Source organism: Petaurus breviceps, unplaced genomic scaffold (assembly GCF_028583685.1).
Source record: "Petaurus breviceps papuanus isolate PSGF00001 unplaced genomic scaffold, PetGlider_PUasm1.0 179, whole genome shotgun sequence".
Lineage (NCBI taxonomy): Eukaryota > Metazoa > Chordata > Mammalia > Diprotodontia > Petauridae > Petaurus > Petaurus breviceps.
Genome location: NW_027185779.1, coordinates 7,603,987 through 7,627,207, shown reverse-complemented (window position 1 = coordinate 7,627,207; position 23,221 = coordinate 7,603,987). Strand labels below are relative to the sequence as shown.

General features: G+C 38.4%; 1 protein-coding gene across 11 annotated transcripts in view; it reads right to left on the bottom strand.

Annotated features, from left to right (window-relative positions):
- RUNX1T1 (RUNX1 partner transcriptional co-repressor 1) overlaps positions 1–23,221 on the bottom strand; it is a 181,974-nt gene that overhangs the window by 105,244 nt on the left and 53,509 nt on the right. The window contains exon 1 of one of the 11 annotated variants that reach the window (XM_069086667.1): positions 4,093–4,217. The exons of the other annotated variants lie outside the window; for them this stretch is intronic. The gene's annotated coding sequence lies outside the window, so the exon portion shown is untranslated. Of the gene's footprint in view, positions 1–4,092; positions 4,218–23,221 lie in introns of those variants that run through there. 11 annotated transcript variants of the gene reach the window in all.

The following is a 23,221-nucleotide window of genomic DNA, read 5'->3' as shown; positions in this document are numbered from 1 at the left end:
ACCTACTTACACAAAGACAAAAGTGAAGTGTTTTGCCTTCAGTGAGCTCAAGTGCAACATTAGACTGACCTCCAAAGATCTAACCAAATTCTGAGATGCTCATGATGAGAACACTGGCAAGCATCAGGCAGGAGTTTAATAAATTCTTTTGAAAGACCATTTTAATAGTGCTTTGGAGGTGTTAACAACTTATGAACTAATCTACTAAGGCACAGATGGGTTGTGATCTGCACTGATGGAGGATGGGCTCACACAGTTAAAAATCACAGACCCTCAGAATTCCTAAATAGAAGGTAGAGTTTCAGACTTTTATTATTTTATTTTCAACACTGTAATTAAAAACAAGCAAACCAAGAAAGAGAATTAATTTTGGCAAGGCTTGGGTTCCAATGTTCAGGAAGTTTCCTTCAATGAGAATCAATTGTTTCTCTGCAAATTCCAGGTTCAAAAATGCCTCTGACATTAGGATACACAGCGTCAGCTTTTGATGCACGATGCAGGTGCCATGCTTGACCCAACTCCTATTAATGAGGGGCGTTATCTCATGAGATGCCTCTGGTTTTTCTTCTTTTTAATTCACCAAGATTATTTTACAGGGAGGTAACTACAGCCTCTGAATTATTCTGAAGCCTTGCAAACCTGTCACTTCAAAAAGATACTGCAGTAAAGAACCCAACTGGAGCTTACCCTGGGTCTGTAACTAAAGAAAATGATAAATCTTTGTAACTGGAAGCCAGCTGCTTCATTCTTAACAGTGATTTCCTCCTCCCTACCCTTAACACCCTCCCCAACCTTCCCTCGTCTTCTCCCTCCTTCCATTTTAGCTGGAATACAGCTGTAATAAATGTGACTTCTCTCACAAGATGTGCAGATGTTAACAGTTCTGTAGGACATCAAGAAACATTTCAAGAATCTCCCAAGTGCTGACTAAACTTGCTTGAATTACCCATACTGCCTCCTCCACATTCCTATTCACTTCTATTGGCTTTTTTCTGAATGTTTTAGGAAGAAAAAAGTAAAAACTAATCTACTGATTTAAATGGGGGAGGAAAAAAATTCGTCAAACTAAAAGAAGGAGGGGGAAAAAACCCAGCCAGAGAATGTAACTGAATAACTAAGCATAAATATGCATTCGGTAAAACAGTGTCCCAGACTACAGTTATCTGAATCTCTATTTAGGTGTTACGGTTCCTGAGCAACACTCTCTGGTCTTCTTGAGGAGGTCTGACAAGCCAATCAGTACTTTATATGCTAAATGAAAATAGCTGAATAATTGTCTTCTGAAGAAAAGTGTGTGTGTGTGTGTGTGTGTGTGTGTGTGTGTATCTAAAGGCCTGGCTCACTAATATCATCTTTTTATAACTCAGAAATTAAGTGCAAAATTGCATAAATAAAAACCAAAGAATTTTTTATTTCTGAAAATAAAACAGATCTTCTGAATTTTGTTTTGTTGTTGTTGTTTTTTTTTTTTTATTACTACAGGTAATCAATTAATGGGCCAAAGTCATTATTTATACAAACATCTCCAGTTAATGGTTTGGGTGTCATTGTGGCAAAAACTTCTCAAGTAAATTTTCTGAAAGTTAAGAACCCTGTTCTCTAAGCATGGTGCAAACAGGTGCAAAAGGGTATTCCATGGGGCCATGAATCCCAGCAGGTTCTACCAAACTTTAAAGGTTCTAAATACAAATCCAGGCAAGACCTACATGCTTTTTACCTGAGGACTAGAATAAGTGACTAAAAGAGAAGCCCAGCACAAGGATGGCTCTGGTAACAACCACTCTCAAAGACAGGTCTTAAGTTATGGGGACCATATGATCTTCATGGGTGGCCTAGATGAGAACATCAATGAAAGTATATATCTTTGACATACTGAATAAAATGTGACCTTCAAAAAACTCTAAAATTATCAGTTGTGTGTATACTGACAAAGGTCTGGGCAATGCATAAGGTATTTTGTTAAACATTAATATTATCCATATATTTCTTAACTTTGTCCTTTTTGTGTTATAAAGAAGACATCAACTATCTGGCATTTAACTGCTTTATTCTGGCAGTTTATCATTAAGAAAATAGTGAGCCCTAAAAGGAAAAATGGATCTCAAACAGCATTAAACAACATATCCCTTAGGGGGACAAAAGAGGGGTGTTTTTCTCCCCTGACCAGGCCTTCTGCTGTCTCAGCAGAGCAAGTGTTATGAGCACACCTCTCCCAACCTTCTTGCCAACTGGTTTCCTTCTCCCTCTCTTGGTTGGACACATTCCCATTTCTACTCCCCAGTCCTCACACCTGGGAAACCCAAAATCCCCACTCAAGGCCAACAATGTGTCAGACTTTTTTAAGCCCACAACTGGATAGTGAGGAAGGACAAATGAAAGAAGGAAAGAACCATATCTTAAGTTCCTACTACATGCCAGGAACTGTGCTAAGTGCTTTACAAATATTTGATTCTCACAACCATCCTGGGAAGAAGGTCCTATTATTATCCTCATTTTAACAACTGAGGAAACTGAGTAAGATAGTGATTAAATGACTTGCCCAGGGTCACACAGCTGGTAAATATCTGAGGCCATATTCCATCTCAGTTCTTTCCTAACTCCAGGGTCCAGAGCTCTATATACTGAACCTAGCTGCCTCCCTGTCCCTGCCAACTACGATCTTTCCAGTAAAATAAAGGATCCACCAGTCTTTACATATGCCCTACAACCACGTTCTCTAGTCTACCTGGTCTTACTTTCTCTCCCCCCCCCCCAGCCCTGGGCCTGGTTATCTGCCCTTTAAGCCTAGTCCTGCTTCAGGTGTTGTCTCTCCTTGAGACTAGAGACTTACTTATTTTTTTTCTTTTTGGAGGGGGGAAGGCAGGGCAATTGGGGTTCAGTGACTTGCCCAAGGTCACATGGCTAGTAAGTGTTAAGTGTTTGAGGCTGGATTTGAACTCAGGTCCTCCTGACTCCAGGGCCACTGCTCTATTCACTGCACCACCTAAGTGCCCCCTGTCTTACTTTTTCTTACTTAACTGAATTCCCAGTGCTTAATGCTGTACTTGGTACATAATGAGCATTTAATAAATACTTTTTCTTTTATTCAGTTATTCGTTCCCATACAGTAGTATAGGAGAAAAGAACACTAGAACCAGAGTCCAAACGAATCCCAAAATAATTTATTACTAAGTGCCTGCTGCATTTAAAGCAGCAGCATCCTGGCAGAGTAGACAGAGGGCTGGCCAGCCTTCAGTTCGGAGAGGCCTAATTCAGGTTCTCCTTCTGACACATGCTGGTTGTGTGACACCAGGCGAGTTCACTGGATTTCTCAGGGCCTCACGTAACCAAGACCACAAGTGGCAGAGAAAAGTGCTAATGTGCTGCTGGTAGGGGTTTCCGCATTGGTAGTTCCTTACAGCAATGCTATTATAGATCCATTCAAAAAAATACACACACACACAATCTAAACAAAAGTGTGAAGTACTATGTGTAGTGCTGGGGATCCACTGATAAAAGAAAACAGTCCTTGGGGAAATACAACGACACATAACTAAGTGTATACAACAAATATAAGGGAGAAAACATTTAACAACTCAGAAAGATTGGGAAAGGTTTGGGGCTGAAGGAGAAAGTTCTATCTTGGACATGTTTGCTTTGATATGCCTACAGAACATCCAAGTAGGGATGTCCAACAGGTACCTGACAACATGAGACTGGATCTATGAATCCAGCATAAAGTTATTTGCATAAAGCGCTTAAGGAAAGATCCCAGGAAAGACCATTGAGAGACACTTACTATTATTGGCAGGGAGGGTACCTACAGTTACGGGCTGGGACATAGATAATGATCCAGCAAAGGAGGAAAGGTTGGTCAGACAAATAAGGAAAGAACCAAGATGGACACCTGGTAACATGGGGTAGGGGAGAATATCCTGGAGGTGATTATGGAACAGTTACCAAATTCCATCAAATCAAGAAGGATGAGGGCCAAGAAAAGGCTACTGGTTTTAGAAATTAACAGACTACTAGTTATTTTGGAATTTCAGTTCAGAGTGAAGTCAGATGCCATATTGTAAGTAGTTAGGAAGGAAAAGAAGTAGAGAGAAATACCTTGTTTGTGAAAGGGAAGAGGGATAGAAGATCTTCAGAGGGACGATATGATCAAATGAAAGGTCTCTGTTTTGTTTTCAAAGTATGGGTCAGGTCTGTGCATGTCTGTAGGTAACAGAAACAGAAGTACTCATTTAGCAGAGACTGAAGATTAGAGAGTGAGGTAGAAGGAACAATGATCAAAGTGGAAAAAAGGAGTGGGATTGAAGGACATAAGGGGAGATTGATTTTTGGCAAAGAGACAGGCTAAGTTGGTCACAGACTAAAGCAAAGGAGAGAAGGGGGAATGACGCTGAGAAGTGTTGAGATATAAATCTGAGTGCACGGAGAAGGGGAAGCTCACAAATGATGGATTTAAAAGTAGAAATTAAGGAGTGGGTGGTCTAGGAAGCTTGGGGAGAGAAGGAAAGGGCTGGAATACTCTCTCTGTGAAGAGAGTTAATTAGGATAGAATAAACGTATGCATTGCATGCAGCAATGAAGGCCCCCTGAAATGAGATAACATAAATTTTGAGTTGACCCAGTTGGCAAGGTTGAATGATTTCCTCCCAGAGCCTTCAGTCACATGGGAGTTAGGTAAGACAAGACATTAGTGAGGGTATTCCAGGTTTGAGGCTTGGCAAAGAATAAGCAAAGATAAGACAAAGGTTCAAGGAATTTAGGAGTTGGAGACAATACACAGGTGAAGGATTTAACTAGTGGATCAAGTTTCTGAAGGGAGAAAAATGAGACAAAAGAAGAGATTAATATATGAGCAAGAGTGGTTGGAGGTCATGGGGAGGAAGGAGGTTAAAAGTAAGGTGTAAGGAAAAAATGTAAGGAAAAAAACAGCAGAACAACAGGAATGAGAGAGTCCCAGTTGAGGGAGGTAGAACACTCACAGGTAACAGTGAAATCAAGGTTATGATCAATCATCTTTGTGTGTGGCACTTACTAGCTAGAGATTTTAGACCAACTAATGTTATCTCTCTGAGTGTTATCATTGGTAAAATGAGCATTCATTGAGCAAGCATTTTTATTATAAGTCTATGTCAAGTCAACTTGGGCAGCACAGTGGATAAAAGTGCTAGGACTGAAATCAGGAAGGGCTGAATTCAAATCCAACCTCAGGCACTTAATAGCTATTAGCTAATATTTATATAGCGCTTACTATGCACCAAATACTTTACAATTATTATCTCATCTGTGCCTAAAAACAACCGTGAGAGGTGAGTGCTATTATCATCCTCACTTTACAGATGAGGAAAAAAAGGCAAATGAATTGTCCAGGGTCACACAGTACCTGAGCCCAGATTTGGATTCAGGTCTCCTTGACTCCAGGCTCAGGCCTTCATCTACTGGGTGATCCTGTACAAGTCACCTACCTTCTCTGCCTCAGTTTCCTCAACTGTAAAATGGGGACAATAATAGCATCTGTGCTTTGTAGGGTTATTGTAAAAAGCACTTAGTACAGTACCTGGAAAACAGTAGGCACTATATAAAGACTTTTTCTCTTCTATGTCTTATCTCCCACTATAATGTATAAGTAACTGTGGTAAGCACTGGCCACAGGTACACAAAGACAAAATGGAAAACAAAACAATGGTCCCTGTCCCCAGTGAGTTTTCATTCCCATACCTACCCCACAGGTTTATAGTGAGGAAAATCCTTTGTCAACCATAAAGGATGGTGTATAAATATGAATCTAATTACCTAAAACCCACAACTGAAAACATTTTCCTGCCTATAATTCACACAAGAGTAAGGTGGAAGGATAAGAAAGAACACACATGCTACATGGTGTCAAAGGACAACAGCCTCGACTGCCAAATTTCAGGAAATCAGCAACTGTAGTGTTAACTAAGGTTTGTTCACCCATTCACTTAATGTTTTAGTAAGGACTTAATATGGGCAAGGCACTGTGGGGATGGCAAAGATCACTGGATCATGGTTGCTGCCCTCAGTAATAACAACTAGCACGTACTTATGCAGGCAGGTTTGTGAAGTGCCTTACATACATTTTGTCATTTAACTCTTACAATAATACCCTAAAGTGGGTATCATTATCCTCATTTTTACAGATAAGGAAACTGAGAATAAAAGGGATTAAGTGATTGTCAGGATCACATGGCAGTTAAGAATCTGAAGCAAGACTTGAACTCAGGTCTTCTTAGCTCTAAATTCAGCACTCTGTCTTCTGTGCCATTTACAGGCCCCAGGGAGCTTTGGATCTAGGGGGTATACAGAGGATGACAATAATATCATTGCATTTATAAAGCAACTTTCAGATTTGCTAAGTTCTTTACAATTATCTCCTCATTTGATCCTCACAATAACCCTGTGAGGCAGACGCTACTTATAATCATCCCCGTTTTTTCAGATTAGGAAACTGAGGCAGGCAGACATTAAGTCAGTTGCTCAGGGATACACAGAGAGTGAGTATTTGAGTCTTCCTGACTCCAAAGTCAAGCACTTTAACCACTGAGCCACCCAAGATACATGATACATGGTAAGACTATGATAAACAATACAGAAGAGGAATCACTGGGGGCAGGGACAAATAAAGTAAAGATTATTCCTTAACCAGAACATTCAAAACTACTTCCATATTCCTGAAATTGAAGGGGAGGGGAATTAAGGTGAGGGAATGGGAGAAAACACACACACACCCACACACACACACACAGTTTCTCTCTCTCTCTGTTACCCTCAAAGCGGAAATGCACTGTTCAGTCACAGCTTAGAAGATATAAACAACATTGAAATTCACAAGCAGATCTCAAAGAGAGGATGCCTCAATTGGTATGCAAGTGATGGTTTCTCCCCCTGAATACATTATGAACCTGCGGCATGCTAATACGCCACGCTATCATAAGCACCATATGGAACAGTAGGCAGTACATGTCCCATCAAACCTCAAGATGTATTAATGTTCATGCTCTTAAAAAAAAAAAAATCCCCTGCTTGCATCCCTAGACTTCCACATTTCTTAGCATTCAGTCACTTTCTCCCAAAGCACAGTTCTCCAAGGCTGCTCATTGTCACCAGATGGTTCCAAGAATCCTTCCCATCTATTTTATCACACGAGGTAAAGGCCACAAAGCATGTCAGTCTATGCTTACTGAAGGGCTACCAGCACAAAAGATAATAACAAAAGACACACGATAACCAAGAAATAAGACTTCTGCAGAGGTTATAGAAAAAAAATGTGTATAATTATGTTCAAAGTATCCAATGCATCTTTCAAAATTTGTGGTAAGGAAATGAAAAAAGAAAATGACTTTTGTCCCCCGAGACAATTTTCTTAACAACCCAATTGCTATTATTAAGAAATTGGGGGCAGCTAGGTGGCAGAGCACTGGCCTTGGAGTCAGAAGGACCTGAGTTCAAATCCAGCCTCAGACACTTGACACACTTACAGCTGTATGACCTTAGGAAAGTCACTTAAGCCCAACTGCCTTGCCTTTCCCCCTCAAAAAAAAAAAAAAAGGAAATTGAGATTCAACCAACTATTTCTTTTAAAAATATTAATATATATTTCATTGAAAATTATACAGGCTTTTCCAAAAGTTAGTTAGGTGGTACAGTAGACAGAGTAACAGCCCTGAGGTCCTGAGTTCAAAAGTGGCCTCAGATAGTTATTAGCTGTGTTACTCTGAGCAAGTCATTTAATCCTGTTTTCTTCAGTTTCATCATCTGTAAAATAAGCAGGAGAAGGAAATGGCAAACTACTCCAGCATCTTTGCCAAGAAAACCTCAAACGGGGTAGGGAAAAGTTGGAAACAGCTAATCAACCAAACAACAGTAGCAGCTGCAGCAAGACTTTTGGGATACCCTATATAGTTTTCAAATATGGGCTCATGATGAAGTAACAGATATGTATAGATAGGGAAAGCCATCAGTCTATCATAGGACCACAAATTTAAAGCAGGAAGACATCACTTCATAGGGTAATCTAATCCTGACACCTCATTTTACAGATGAGAAAACTGAGGTCCAAGAAGGCTGTGATCTGCCTAAGGTCACAGAGCATCGGAGGCAGGATCTGAGCTAGAGCCCTTTCCATTCTATCATGATGCCTCCAATTAATCAACAAGTGTTTATTAAGTATCTACTACTATGCACCAAGCATCATGCTCGGCACTGGGGGTACAAATGCAAAACTGAAACAGTCCTCAGCCTCAAGAAACTTACACTGTCTTCAGGGGATGCAATATATTTTCAGATGCAGGACACATGCAAAGGAATGCAACGTGAAGGGGGAGAAAGGTACTAACAATAGCAGAGTCAGGAAAGCCTTCTTTCTCAAAGAAGTTAGCACTTGAGCTGACTGAGCCTTGAAGGAAAATAGGTTTCCAAGACTTGGAAGACAAAGAGTATTCCAGGGATGAGGAACAGAGCACATGAAAAGCCACAGGTGGGGAATGGAATATTATGCATGGGGAATGGCAAGAAGGGTCAAACTGGCTGTAGGATAGTATATGAAGGGAAATGACACTTCATCAACCTGGAAAGCCAGGCTACAGGTTGTGAAATACTTGATATACCAGCAGTTTGTCCATTATAATAAATACTTATAGTAAAGGAATAATGCAGTTTCTTGAGCAGAGAAATAGCACAGGGAGACTTGCCAATTTCCTCAAAAAAAGAAAAATTTTATTTAAATGATTTACAATGGTAATACTGGTTGTCTGAAAATAGGAAATATATCAAACCATATTATTAAATGTAACTTATACAAGAACCTTCTCCTTTCTCAGGAGGATTCCAATGATCTGTAAAAAGTTTAATACAGAATGATAGCCACCACCAACACTCACATCACTCCAACCAGATTCCAGATTAAGAAATTCTGCTTTGAATATTACAAATCTAAGATGATGCTCTCATTAGAATGGCAGGCAGAAAGGGATAAAATCCTCTGCCAGTTCGTTTTTTTTTAAACAGGTCAGTGAATTGGATTCAAAATGATATCAAAACATGCTGATGAATTAGACTTTTTAAAGTATTTTATTAATTTCCAGAATTTGGGGGGGGGGGGGAAGGAGCAAGAAAATAGTCTCTGGATCAGTGATTTCATATAAGAACTTCCCACAAGGATATGCCACTAAAGCAGTTCAGGAGTTCATTTATAACAATGAATCTTAAACAGCTGCCTAGGGCACTGAGAAGGTAATAATAACAACAACAATAATAGCAGTTAGCATTTATATCATGCCTACTCTGTGCTGGGCACTGTACTGAGGCAAAGTGACTTGTCCAGGGTCACACAGCTAGTAAATGTCTAAGGCTGGATTTGAACTCAGATCTTTGTGACTCCAGGCAGGTCCGTCTTTCCACTGCACCACCTAATTGTCATGGTCATAAGGCAGGACTTAAAGCCAGGTCACCGTGAAACCAAGGCCAGCATTCTATTCAATATAGCACCATAATGCCTCACTTTCCAAATCTACAGGTTTTACAAACAGATGACTGCTAGATGATGCAGAAAGTGCTATTAGAAATCCTTTGTCTCCTGCAGAAACCTCTATATTTTACAACTATTCAAGACCCTCCACTCTCAGTGTGGCAAAGATATTTTCCCAATCCATTAATATATGGATGAGAGCCAATCTAGTTAATAGTTTTAAAATAACTAAATCATTTAAAATTGTTCCTCCACCCCCTTTGGCAATAGCTAGTATTACAAAACAAGCAATTTACTGTCTATCCCTGAATAAATACACCAGAAAAAGATTTCCTTTAATCTAGGAATTTCACAGAAGCAGGTAGAGTTAAAGAATTAGAGCCAAGAGTATTTTCCATTAGTCCAAGTAAGGGGGACTAAGCAAGTGTAGAGCACCCACTATATTTAATGCAAATGGAGTTAGATTCAATTCCACAACATAGTTATCTTGAATCTACTTTATGCTAATAAGATCAAAGGATAGGGGTCGCTGAATATAAGGATGAAAAATGGCAGAGTCTCTGTCCTCAAGGGCTTACATTGTGGGATATGTATAGGGGATTCATGTGGACCCAAATAAGCATGATAAAGTTCATTGTGATAAGGATGAAGGAAAAATCCAAAGTTTCATAAGGATATGGGGAATGAGGGGAGTAGGGATCACTTTCGGCTTGGGATCAGCTAAAAGAAGCTTTTGTGATGGTTGTGGGCTGGACCTTGAAGGAAAAGAATTTCGATTATAGAAGGAACATGTTCCAGGTATGGGGGTGTTCCTGGGCAAAAGAGTAAGGGAATGGACTGAATGAGATAAAAGAACAGGTAGTACTCTAGTCTGGTGGGATTACAGTGCGTCTGAAGTAGTCAACAGAGCCACTGAAATTTTTTTGCGAATATCATAATAGCCGCTGTGTGACCCTGGCCAAGTCACTTAACCCTGTTTGCCTCAGTTCCTCATCTGTAAAATCAGATGGAGAATGACTTAAGCAAACCCACTCCAATTACTATTACAATAAATTTAGCTCCAATGCTTAGGCATCTGCCTCTATCACCAGGGTCCAGCTATCTGTGCCTCAGAAAATACCCTTTTATTTTCCATTTCACAAGCATTTTGTAAGCAGTAGAAGTTTTAAGACACAGAGCATCTAATACTGTTTCCCTTTAGTGAGCCTCCTCACCAACATATGTAGTCACATTTTTTAATATAATAGACAATGAAACATATATATAATCCCACAAACCTCATGTGTACACTTTCAAAACCCTTGACTTTCTACCTTAATTTGCCACCAGAAAGTATCAGACTTATGAGGAAAATTAGCATCATCTCTTACTGCTGCTCCCCCACTTCCCCCAAAGGTAGCTGGCTAATAGTGTGGCATATTTAGGTGCTGAATTATAATTGAAAATAAGATCCATTCAAGGAGAATGGTGTAGGTAAAGTATATAATCACAATCTATCTAAAATCATTACTTGGTTCCAGTTTTAGGTGAAACACCATTTAAAGGGAGCACTTTTTTACAAAAAACACAATACACATCCTTGAGAGCCAAAATTTAAGACTTAAATTTTTCTAAAGGAATTTTTACAGAGAACTTACATTATAATAAGGCTAGGCTAGGCTGGGTTGCCTAGATTTTAATAGGGTTGTGGAATGGTAATCTATACATTTTATTAAAGGAATCCCCAAGGTTTGAAATGGGTAACTAGAAAGGAGTAAGAAGAAAGGGGCAGGTAACTAATGACATCCATTGACATAATGTAGGGTAGAAGGGGAAAAGGGTTAACGCTTGTCCCAGGACTACCAAAACACTGAGCTTAAAGACCTGGTTGGAGAGGGTAACTGGACCCTGAGTTTGGACATTGTTTCTAAACTAATCAATTGTCCAAGGCTCAGGGAGATAACCAGAGGAACAAAGTAATGAATAAATACTGAGCCCAAACCGAAGGGATGCAAGGAAGCAAAAGTAACAGATTAGAGCTTGACCCCTGTACGTCATGCTATAAGAGCTGGGAGAGATAGAGAAAGCTTCTTTGAACTTACAAAACTTGGTCTGAAAGTTTTAAAAGTATCAAGGTTTATGTTCTAATTATTTTTCCTGTGGTCAAGAAGTAGATATAAAGTGATGCCTCTTTGTGGTGAATATGTCTGCTTTGCATCTCTCTGTGATATTGAAGAATCTACTCTGTATGAGGACCACTCTCCTCACACACACTTAGACTTTAGGGAACCCCGACATATTAGGTGCAGGTTTATACAAGCCATAGCTAGGGTTTTCTTTGTCTCATAAACCAGAAATTCACATGTCCTGAGGCAATGTGGGGGATGGGGCTGAGGAGGATTTTTTTTGCCCTGTCATCGGCCACCATTACAGAAGAAAGCCTCAAATCTAGAAGGAAGGGTGGCTCCTGCTCAACCAAGAAACTTCATGTTATCCTAGAAGGGCTTCCTCCTCATCCACACTCCAGGAGAGCTCAACCCCATCATTTAGTGCCACTGCATTCCACTTCCTCCAGGTACAAAAGTTTCCCTAGTCATAACTGCTATGCCCCTAGATATAAATTTGGAACTATGCCCCAAAGCTATTAAATTGAGCATATTCTTTGTTCTAGTGATAATGCTACATCTTCTTTATGTCAGAGATCAAAGGAAGGAGGAAAGGCTCCATATGGAAAAAAAAAACATATATATTTGTAAGAAGTCTTTTTGCAGTGACAAAGAATTGGAGGCTGAAAAGGTACCCATGAATTGGAAAATGACTGAACAAGTGATGGCAAATGAATGTAATGGAATACTACTATGTTGTAAGAAATCATGAAAGTTTCAGAAAAAACTGGGAAGACTTGAATGAACAGATATAGAATGAAGTGATCAGAACTAGGTAGGAGAACAATGTATGCAATACAATAATAACAATACTATCAAGACAATCAACTCAAAGTCTTATTAACTCTGATCAACAAAATGATCAACCATGATCCAAAAGATTCATGATTGAACATGCTATCCATCTCCTGATGAGGAGGTGAAAGACTTGAGAGCAGACTGAGCCATATTTTTTTTGACATGGCCAACATGGGAATTTGTTTTTGCTTAGATATACATTTGTAACAGAGGGTTTTATTTTTCTTGGATTGTTGTTTTTTTTTATGAGAGGGTGGGGATTGATCTTCATTCATTCATTTAAAAATGTTAAAGGAATATGTAAAAAGAAAGAGGAAAAAAGCAAACAATTGGGGAAAATGTCTTTATCAAAAAGAATGTATATGACTTCTACCTGAACAGAGAGGTAGGCAGCCTACCTCTCAATCCTACTCCAGCAAAAAACTAAAAATGGCACCAGACCAAATAATGATCAAGAACTACACTAAAACTATAGTTAAGTGATATCATTTACCCCTGAACTACACATGAAAAGTAATCCAGAAGCCCAAGGGTAAGAGGAAAGGGGCCTCTCAGAAAAGCCAGCACTAGCCCAGGGGAACAAACCAAAGCATCTCAATGATGGACCAATGAAAACTATCATCTGCAAGAGCAGAGGAAGGTTCCCTAGAGATGCCTCAGCATGGTCAGAAACGCATAAGATTACCCAAAAGCCACCAGGAGCAAACACAGTTCTATCATGGCAGCCTTTAGACTGGGATACTCAAGGGCTTAAGGTCCCACTCTGTTTAGAAACTCCATAGACTTCTGATGATCAAAACTCTGAACTGCAAAGAAAGAAAAGGCCCCAAATCTGTCCGTACTAATACCTAACATCATAGAAACATCCAAAAGGTAGAGAGAGGTCAGCATAGGAACCTAGGTGACTCAGTTCAAGACCAAGAAAGCCTGGTCACCACACATGAAGGAAAAACAAGGAGCAAAGCCAGGCACTGGCAAAAATCCAATTTAGAAAATAATGGTAGGGGCAGCCAGGTAGCACAGCGAGTAAGAGCACTGGCTCCAGTGTTGAGAAGACCTGGAGATCGAATCCCAGCCTCAGACACTTAGAACCCACCCAGAAACACCTGGCTGTGTAACCTTGAGCAAGTTACTTAACCCCGATTGCTTAGGGGCGGCCAGGTGGCTCAGCGAGTAAAAGCACCGGCTCCAGTGTCGGGATAGACCTGGATCAAATCTGGGCTCAGATACTCAGCACCACACCCAGAAATAATAACTGGCCGTGTAACCTTGAGCAAGTTACTTAACCCCAATTGCTTTAAAAAAAAAAAAAAAAGAAAATAATGCTAAAGATGAGTAAACAGAAAATTGAACACTAATAAAAAATTATTAGAGATCCAAAGTAAAACAAAAATTTCTACTAAATCTATAGGAATACTTAGAAAAAAATAATAATTAAAAGTGAAATAAATTCTCTGGGGAAAAAAAAAGAGAATATCTTAGAATAGAAAGCAGTAAAGCTTACCCTATTAACGGACTCCATAAAAATTAGAATAGATCAAAAAGAAATCTCTATCGGACAAAAGCAAATGTTATCACTAAAACCTAAAGCTTCCAGAACAAAGAAAAAACATTGTAAGCAGCCAAAAAGAAAGTGCCCAAGTACTAAGCACCGACAGGTCAGGATCACATAAGACCTAGCAATTTCTACTACAGATGAGGGCAGATAGTGGAATAAAATATTCCCAAAAGGCAAAGCTGAGCCTAACCTCACATAAGAATAAAATGGATCTTTTACTGGAACAGAGGACTTATAAAGCATTGCTGATGAAAAGAATGGAGTCGAGTAGAAAATATAAGAAGTAAACACAAAAATTTCAAACATAGAAAGGTTAAAAATTGTGAAGTACTAACCTAACATATAAGAAGGAACAAGTGTCCCTTAAAGTTTTCAGCTGATAATGAGGGAGCAAAATAAGATGAAAAGAACCTGGAGAAAGAGTTCTGTTCTGAAGGTTTTAAAAGGGCAAAGAAAAAGGAGACTAAAAGCAATATTACCTAGTATAGAAAGAATAAAGGAGTTGCTGTTTCTCACTGGTGATGCATTAAAAGAGTATATAAAGATGAAATGGGTTAGGAGAGTAGATATCAGATGAACCTTACTTTATCTGAATCAGAAAAAAAGAGTATAATATACATACACATGGAGTTTGCTGTAAAAATCATCAAACTCTACGGGAAAACAGGGGTTGGGGATACTGAGGAGGGAACAGTATGACTACTCAGTGGACTTGTTTTGCATGTTTATGCTCCTCCCCACCCCTTTTGAGTTGAAGATAAATTAAAGTTCATCTGTTATCTTCTCCTCCAAAGGAAACAGAGGTTGTGCCTGTGATGCAAGAGAAACATTTTTTTCCCATAAATGTAAAGAGAAAGAAATATTCAAAAGGAAATAGACAAGCAGAAGAATTTTGAACATAATATATTTAATTCATTGTACACTTCTTTTGAAAAATCAAGTGGTATGGAATAAATTTAGTTACACGTGATTCTCTTTTTGTGTTCTATTTTGTATATGGAACTGCTCATTTTTTGGTAATGGTTGTTAAGTTTGAAACAAAAAAAAAAAAAGTAAGCACTTGTCAGCCCTAAATCTGTGATCCTATGTATCATGCATTGGATGAAATTGTACTAGAATTTTTTTCTCAAGAGTTCTCAAAATCAGCCTGTCTAAAATAATTAGCACAAAAATGAGGCTGCTTACTTATTATTAAAGAAGTGAGTCCTTGGGGCGGCCAGGTAGCACAGCGAGTAAGAGCACCGGCTCCAGTGTTGAGAAGACCTGGAGATCGAATCCCGGGCTCAGATACTTAGCACCCACCCAGAAACACCTGGCCTTGTAACCTTGAGCAAGTTACTTAACCCCAATTGCTTTAAAAAAATAATAATAATAAAGAAGTGAGTCCTACAGAAAAAAAATCTATTCATCCATCTTTCTCTCAGTGAGGGTGGTACAAAGTAGGAAATATCCATCCATTGAGAAGAATATGGAATGCTTTAATCAGAATTATTTCAATGAATTACATATTGATATCTTCTTCTAGGTGCCATTTTATTTGGCTTTTTCCTAGAGGGGCAATTCTACAACCAGGTTTCTAAAAGAATAATATCAAGATAAACATGTAACCATGGAAAAGTACTTAGGTTTCTACGTAAACAGGTATTAGATAGCATATTCAGGCTTTATCTCCAGGGAACAGATTTGCTCTTTCTCTTGACTCCCAAATAAAATGATGAATGTTTAAAAGCTATTTTCCTCAGTCTTGAAAAAAAAAAAGTCGTCTTAATTATTGGGAGAAAAATAAGCACATGACATGGGTTAGTTGCTTCTTCCTTCCTTAAGCATTTGTAAATCCAAGACTAAAGCCAAGACCAAAGTGGAGGGAGTGCTGGTGCAAGATTTTCTGTTTACAGATGATTGTGCGCTCAATGCAGCCTCTGAAGCTGAGATGCAACAAAGTATGGATCAATTCTCTGCTGTTGGTGCTAATTTTGGCTTAACGATTAACACCAAGAAAACACAGGTGCTTCACAAGGTAGTACCACACCATCTATACGTGGGGAACCATTGGTTCCAGCCAATGGAGAAGTTCTGAATACTGTTGATAAGTTCACTCACCTCGGCAGCATATTTTCTAAGGTTGTACACATTGATAATGAGGTTGGCCCATGCATTGTCAGAGCGAGCTCAGTGTTTGGGAGGTTCCAAAGGAAAGTGTGGAAGAGGAGAGGTAGTATTAGACTGATTATGAAAATGAAGATCTAGAGAGCCACTGTGCTGACCTCATTGTTGTATTAACCTCATTCTATGCCTATGAAATGTGGACAGTCTACCAGCACCATGCCAGGAAACTGAATCACTTCCATCTGAATTGTCTTAGGAAGATTCTGAAGATCACATGGCAGAATAAGGTACCAGACACTGAGGTTTTTTCTCAAGCTAAACTGCCAAGCATTCAAACTCTGCTGCACAGAGGGAATCTCCAATGAGCTACAAAGACACTCTCATGGTCTCTCTTAAGAACTCTGGAACTGACTGAATGACATGGGAGACACTGGCAAAGGACTGCCACCACGGCATGCCCTAATCAGAGAAGGCACTGTGCTCTATGAGCAAAGCAGAATTGCCACAGCTCAAAAGAAATGTGAGATATATGCAAATTTAGAGAACACACCGGAAATGTTAACATGGACTACTTGTGCCGGCCCTGTGGTAGAGCCTTCTGAGCTACTACTGGTCTGATTAGTCATAGTCAGACACACTGTAACTTAACTCTAACAGACTGGTATCATTTTGGTCCTCATGAGAAAGAAGGACCATAGCTGATTTGTAAATCCAATCCAGTCTATATCATTTCCCCAACAGAATTCACAGTGAGCTTTTTTGTTTTGTTGTCATTTAGTCATTTTTCAGTCATGTCCAATTCTTTGTGACCCAATTTGGAGTTTTCCTGGAGTAGTTTGCTCTTCCTTCTCCAGCTCATTTTATAGATAAGCAAATGGGATTAAGTGACTTTCCCAGGGTCACACAGCTAGTGTCTGAGGCCACATTTGAACTCAGGGAGATGAGTCTTCCTGACTCCAGGTCCAGCAGTCTCTCCATTGTGCTACCTAGTTGCCTGCAGTGAGCCCAATTAGGGTAGTCATTAGGATCTATTTGATAAAGATTTCAAAGTGAATTAAGTTTTTTTTTGTTTTATTTTGCTTTTTTATTTGGGGAGGGAGGGTGTCCTATGAAAACAGATAGAAAGTCTTGACATTCTTTTTTGAATATTGCAACAGTGACAATAACTAGCATTTATATAGGACTTTAAGACCAACAATGCATTTTATAAAGGTAATCTCATTAGATCCTGACAGCAATCCAATGAGGTAAGGACAATTATTATGCCTACTTTACACAAAATAAAACAGGTTTTGAAAAGTCAACTTACTGGGGCAGCCAGGTAGCACAGTGAATAAGAGCAGAGCAAGTTACTTAACCCCAATTGCTTAGGGGCGGCCAGGTGGCTCAGCAAGTAAGAGTACCGGCTCCAGTGTCGGGATGACCTGGATCATATCCGGGCTCAGATACTCAGTACCACACCCAGAAATAACTGGCCGTGTAACCTTGAGCAAGTTACTTAACCCCGATTGCGTAAAAAAAAAAAAAAAAAGGTCAACTTACTTGCTCAAGACCCCAGAGCTAGTAATTAAACAAAGAAGATACAAGGTCAAGACTTCCCAGTTTTACAACAGGTTTCCTCACTGAAATTCAGAAAGTAATAATAAAAGGCTCTCAAGAAGGGATACACTAATCTCACCTACTCAGAACTCAGCTAGAGGGCAACTTCAGTTATCTAGAACATCACCCAGAACCAGAAAGCAAAAAATAGTCATCAAAATAGAGACCAAAATATCCCTGGGCTTCAAAGTTCATATCCTAAACTTTCCTCATGTTTGATCCCCCTCAGAATTTCATTTGAAACATATACACTTTCATTCTATACCATTCTAATAAGCCCGGGTTAGCTGGATGCCAAATAGGAGATTATAAGTCTAATAATTAAAAAGAGGGGATTGCAATAGGCTATCACATTGATAAAGAGGTGATAAGTGATTAACAGCAAAGGAATGGGGGAAATTATCAAAGGTAATGCATAGAACATAAAAATCATAGTAATTCAGGGCTATTTAATATACATACCTCCTATGTACTTCAAAGGTCATGAGACTTCCCTGTTTTACAGCAAACAAGACAATAAGTGAAGGAAAGGAAAAAGAATAAGTATATAGCATCTATTATGTGCCAGGCACTATGCTGATTAACTTAAATATTATCTCATTTGATTTATAAATATCTCTTTTGATTCAAACAATGTCTATAATCATGACTGGAACTAAACAAGAAAAGGTTAATTGATGTTTGAGGTACTTTGATAAATTCATGAAGGATGCCACATGTTTTAGAAGACTTTCTCAACCAAATGGCTAACTGAGTATATTTCAACAGAGGTCTCATCTCATTAACATGGTCACTCCCCGTATTGTCCCATTGGAGAGATGTAATTTCCATCCGTGTTCTTCCATATCCCAGCAAAATATCATCCTAGTGCTTCATCATATAAGTGAATCTCAGTTCTCTTCCAAGATTATGTTAGTAGAGCACAGGTTATGGGAAGACTAGCAAGGCTATAAAGATTTTTGGTTGGGGCCCTGTGATTGACTCCTTGTCCGAGATCCAAAGATCAACCTAGATAAGTCTGGGGAGGCTCATTACCAAGTCACCACTAGAGGTAATGATCTTGTTGGTCATAGCAACTCTCAAAGGTCATGTACTGTTTTAGACAGTTTGAGATCTACATCAGTGAAGGGAACACAGGAAATAACCCTGAAGTAAGTCCTTCCACAATTCCATCATAAATATTGTCCTTCCCCAAAGTACCAAAGGCCTTTCTCTTCAATATGAAGGTCAGTCATCACTAACCATTCCCGCTACACATTCACCTTCTTTTATGTTCATAAATGTTCTCAATTATATTTTTATGCAACTTTACTTATACCAGTCTTCTCTGGAAATGTGTCTGCCTATTTCCAATTATTAAATGTAACCTTTACATTGTGACCTTTGGACCAACTGCAATTTTGCTTCTTCTGAGATCATGCAATTATACAGCTCATCATGAGGAGATGGAATGTAAAAGATGGGAATTGTGTGTCAGGGAATAGATTAGGGATGACTGAAAGCCCTGTTACATTTCCCAAAGGCAATCCAACTTGAGCGCCTCCTCCAATACAACCAGGACCTGTAGCCGTACTCATAGTCAGGACACTGATAGACTAACTCAATGGTGTGGATACTTTAAAACCTCAGCTATCTGAAAAATTAAATTCTACCATGGTGTTTGCCTGATCAAACATTAAAACCACCAAACATTTAATCAAAATGTGGTTATTAATTATGAGAAACCATTCATTTGTGTAGGCGATATTTAGTAATATTGACCACAGGTTATATTTTTAAACAAAGGCCAGGAATAGTCTCAAATCATTAACCCAAACCAAAAGTATAAAAACGTGAAGGTTCTGAACATATTCATACCTCCTTATTTTTTTCCTTTTCAATTTCTTGCAAATAAGCATCCAAAACCTGAAATTCACACAAAGCCCTTTAAGCAAGTTGGTTTAGACATGTGCTGTATGTTTTATCACTAGACCAAGCCAGATTTTATAATCAAAAAAAGGAGAAATATTTTCCAAAGAGAAGAAATAAAGAGTAAAAAGGGAAAGTATCTAAAAACAGAACTTTCCATAATAAACCATCTCTTTTCATATTTCTCCACATCTAATGTTTAGAGAATACAATTGAATTAAGGTAAGGAGAGAAAGGAAAAAAGAGAAAATTTTACCCCAGTATCTCAGAAGACCTTTGGAGCATACGGTTTCAGATAGATGATGTTAACATTTAGAAGAGAAAGGGATAGTATCAGTAGCCATATAGTTCAACATTCTCATTTTACAGAAGGAAGCTGAGACCCAAGAGGGGCAAATCAATGGCCCAATGTCACACGGATAGTAAATGTAAGATGGGACATTAGAATGCAGGTCCTCTGTGTACCATGCTGACACTATTTAATAGCTATTTCCAAAGTAAGTTTAAAAAAAGGCACAACAATGAATAATGGTCAAAAAGCGGAATTAGACCATCAGTTGACTGGTAAATGGTCAGTCTCCAACTTGGTAATTAAATCAGAAACGCAGGCTTTCAGAGATCCAGATGAATTTCTGCCATCCAACACACTAGGGAAAGTTAGATGGTGTGCAGTAGGGAGAGCACTAGATCTAAATTCTTCTCCCTGAGTTCAAATCTAGGCTCAAACACTTACTCTGGGCAAGTTACTTAGTCCTATTGAACTCAAGTTTCCTCATCGGCAGACTGGGCTAAAGAAAAAAATGGCCAACCATTCCAGTATCCCTGTTAAGAAAATCCTAAATGGGGTCATAAATAAAATACATCTGAAGAATGAGAACAACATACTAAGAATATAACAAATAAACAAATGTCTTCTGTTCCTGTGGAAAGATAATTTTCTTCTACTAACCTGAGAGATATATTTGAAGAATACAAAGAGAGTAAATGAACTCATATAGCTCCAATTTACATGGGATTTTCCTCACAACAACAAAGTATGCTAGGTAATAATAACTAAAATTTATATAATGTTCTAAAGTCTACAAAGCACTGTCCCTTACAACTTCAACATCCACATTTTACAGATGAGAAAACTAAGACCAGGAAAAATTAATTAATTTGTTCACGGTCAATGAGCTACAAAGTATCAGAGCCATGATTGAAACCTAGGTCTTCTGTCATCAAGGCTACAGCTCTTCATCACATACATAATAACAAGCAGTAGTATTCTCCTTTTACAAAACCAGACACCTAAGGTTGAAAAAAGTTATGTGATCTTGCCAGTTTCATATGGCTTTTAAGTTATTGAATTCTAACTTACATTTCCAGAGCCTTTTCCTTTGCTTCAAAGTTCTAACAGAGTTTTTCATTCAACAAATACCAATATAGGGGTGGCTAGATGGCGCAGTGAATAGAGCACCGGCCCTGGAGTCAGGAGGATCTGAGTTCAAATCCAGCCTCAGATACGTAACACAAAAACTAGATGTGTGACCTTGGGCAAGTCACTTAACCCCAACTTCCCTCCTAAAAGCAAAAAAAAAAAAAATACTGATATAATTAAATATGACCTTACATTGTACCAAATCACCATTGTCATTTTGCTAAGACTGATAATTATGACATAATTGCATGGTAAGGAAGCCTTCATTTTCACACTCCCAATAAACCATGTCTGTTGGTCTTTTAGACTCAAATTCCCTCAAAATGTAGGGGAACTTAAAAAAAAACTGTCCCACATTAGAAGGATTTTGTATAAGTGTGTTGTTAAACCATGAGTCAGGAAATACTAAAATAAAAGCTTTTGAAGCTCAATGAAATTACACATTTTTAAGGATTTACTCTGAAGCAAAGAAATAAGTGATCTAGAAAAAAACATCTTAGGGGCAGCTAGGTGGCACAGTGAATAGAGCACCAGCCCTGGAGTCAGGAGGACCTGGGTTCAAATTCGGCCTCAGACACTTAACACAGATACTAGCTGTGTGACCTTGGGCAAGTCACTTAACCCCAATTGCCCTCCAAAAAAACCTCCCAAAAAGAAAAAAACATCTTGCAACTTTTAAATCCAGTTCTCAGGCAATAAGTACCATTGTCCACAAATACATGCTCTCTCCTCTATTTTATTCAAGATTACTCCAATTAGTAAAGGTAATTATTTCTTTCATCTTATTGAAAAAGCATAGCTTTAATAATTATAGTTCCCATTCTTATCTATTTCCATAATGTACCTAATTAACACTATTCTTCCCTCCCCCTTCAATTGCATATTCCAAGAGTCTACATTCAGATATTTAGGTAACAGGATCCATTTCAAAATGCCCATGACCTCATGTCCAAAAAATAAAGGAATTCCAAAAGACATATAGCTAAAGATGCATTCTGGGTTCAGAGACATTTACATATATCTGCGGAGACTTCAGAAGGATTCCCTATTTCCTCTGACTAGAACTTAACAGGTTTAGAAACATAATTAAGCTAGACATTCTGAGAATGTACATTTACATTAATATTAGTTAATGCATACAGCTGCTTCAAAAAGCTAGCCAGATAAACCTGTTTCTTGGTCAGGTGTGAAATTCTATTGTTCTGAAGTTATGAGTCATTTAAACTAATGACTAATTCTGTTAGCTATGAAAAATCTAATATCCATATAGAAATTGCTTCCAAGCAATATATGTTCAGTTAACACCACAATACACCCATACATCAAAACTATAAAAAGTAGCAAAAATGAATGTCTAGAAGTCGATGAGAACAAAAAGACAGTAAGTTTAAGGAAACATAAAATAAATTATTTTATAGCCAACCCAGAAGCACCAAGGAGATCATACCATTATAAAATTCAATTATATCTAACATGTTAATTTTTTTTTAGTCTAACATAAAAAGCATTTACTACTTACTTAATACCTTAGCACCTTATTTCATTATGTTTTCTGCTATTTCATGAAGTTCTCAGTTTTTTAGCCCAGGCATGGTCAGGAGAATCACATATCCCATGTATTATAGTTACCCTTCATGGAACCTCATAATAATCATTATCATCATCATCATCATCATCATCATCATCATAACAGTGGCTAATCTTCATATAGCACTTAAAATTTTGCAAACTGCTTTGCATATGTAATAATTGAAGCCTTCAAACAACCTTTTGAGGGTAAGAAAGAGAAACAGGAGGTAAGGAGGGGACTTTTCTTTCCTTTTAACTTCCTGAAACAAAGCAAAGTTACCTCATGTGATAAAGGAAAGAGTGGGGCAAAGTCAACATTTGGACTGGGGTGTTTATAGCTTCTCCAGTCGCTTTTCACAGCTGGCAGAAAGCTTATTTTGGGGAGCAGAATATGAGCTAGATATAATGGCATACCAACAAGGGAAATAGCTAATAGACTGTTGTGAATTTTGTTGTTGTCATATATTGCCATCTAGATGCATCTATTAAAAACCAAACCAAACAAACAAAAACACAGGTAGATGATCCAAATGTTCAGTTACCAAGGACATCAACTGTTGCCTGTCCACACCAATTTCATTTTTTGTTCTTTAAACAAATCATCACTTGCAAGCACTAATGTTAAAAACAGAAAAACAGGC